At 42.5% G+C, this 1729-nt stretch overlaps 1 non-coding gene across 1 annotated transcript; it reads right to left on the bottom strand.

Moving 5' to 3' along the window:
* Positions 1–247: 247 nt before the first annotated feature.
* On the bottom strand, positions 248–355 carry LOC112713932 (small nucleolar RNA R71). Its single transcript, XR_003158892.1, has one exon. It is a non-coding gene; the product is annotated as a small nucleolar RNA R71 (small nucleolar RNA).
* Between the last annotated feature and the right edge of the window lie 1374 nt (positions 356–1729).

The raw sequence follows: 1729 nt of genomic DNA, 5'->3' as shown, positions 1-1729 counted from the left end.
GAATTGCAAATTCCATGGACTTCCATTGGAAGATCCTCATCAGTTTTTAGCTGAATTCTTGCAAATCTGTGACACTGTCAAGACCAATGGGGTTGACCCTGAGGTCTACAGACTTATGCTATTCCCTTTTGCTGTAAGAGACAGAGCTAGAACATGGTTGGACTCTCAACCTAAAGAAAGCCTGGACTCTTGGGAAAAGCTAGTCAATGCCTTCTTGGCAAAGTTCTTTCCACCTCAAAAATTGAGTAAGCTTAGAGTGGAAGTCCAAACCTTCAGACAGAAGGAAGGAGAATCCCTCTATGAAGCTTGGGAAAGATACAAACAATTAATCAGAAAGTGTCCTTCTGATATGCTTTCTGAATGGAGCATCATAGGTATTTTCTATGATGGTCTCTCTGAACTGTCCAAGATGTCTTTGGATAGCACTTCTGGAGGATCTCTTCATCTAAAGAAGACGCCTACTGAAGCTCAAGAACTGATTGAAATGGTTGCAAATAACCAATTCATGTACACTTCTGAAAGAAATCCTGTGAACAATGGGACTAGTCAGAAGAAAGTAGTTCTTGAGATTGACACTCTGAATGCCATATTGGCTCAGAACAAAATATTGACTCAACAAGTCAATATGATTTCTCAAAGTCTGTCTGGAATGCAAAACGCACCAAGCAGTACTAAGGAAGCTTCATCTGAGGAAGAAGCTTATGATCCTGAGAACCCTTCAATGGAAGAGGTGAATTACATGGGAGAACCCTATGGAAACACCTATAATCCTTCATGGAGAAATCATCCAAATCTTTCATGGAAGGATCAACAGAGACCTCAACAAGGTTTCAATAATAATAATGGTGGAAGAAACAGGTTTAGCAATAGCAAGCCTTTTCCATCATCTTCTCAGCAACAGACAGAAAGTTCTAAGCAGAATAACTCTGACTTAGCAACCATGGTCTCTGATCTGATCAAAACCACTCAAAGTTTCATGACTGAAACAAGGTCTTCCATCAGAAATTTGGAAGGACAAGTGGGTCAGCTGAGCAAGAAAATTACTGAACTCCCTCCTAGTACTCTCCCGAGCAATACAGAAGAAAATCCAAAAGGAGAGTGCAAGGCCATCAACATGGCCGAATTTTGGGAGGAAGAAGAGGCAGTGAACGCCACTGAGGAAGGCCTCACTGGACGTCCACTGGCCTCCAATGAGTTCCCCAATGAGGAACCATGGGAATCTGAGGCTCAAAATGAGACCATAGAGATTCCATTGGACATACTTCTGCCATTCATGAGCTCTGATGAGTATTCTTCCTCTGAAGAGGATGAGTATGTCACTGAAGAGCAAGTTGCTAAATATCTTGGAGCAATCATGAAGCTAAATGACAAGTTATTTGGAAATGAGACTTGGGAGGATGAACCCTCTTTGCTCACCAAAGAACTGGATAACTTGTCTAGGCAGAAACTGCCTCAAAAGAGGCAGGATCCTGGGAAGTTTTCAATACCTTGTACCATAGGCACCATGACCTTCAAGAAGGCCTTGTGTGACTTAGGGTCAAGTGTAAACCTCATGCCTCTCTCTGTAATGGAGAAGTTAGGGATCTCTGAGGTGCAAGCTGCAAGAATCTCACTGGAGATGGCAGACAACTCAAGAAAACAAGCCCATGGACTTGTAGAGGATGTTCTGGTTAAAGTTGAAGACCATTACATCCCTACTGATTTCATAGTCCTAGAGACTGGGAAGTGC

Source organism: Arachis hypogaea, chromosome 9 (assembly GCF_003086295.3).
Source record: "Arachis hypogaea cultivar Tifrunner chromosome 9, arahy.Tifrunner.gnm2.J5K5, whole genome shotgun sequence".
Taxonomy (NCBI): domain Eukaryota; kingdom Viridiplantae; phylum Streptophyta; class Magnoliopsida; order Fabales; family Fabaceae; genus Arachis; species Arachis hypogaea.
This window is presented reverse-complemented; position numbering and strand designations above follow the sequence as displayed.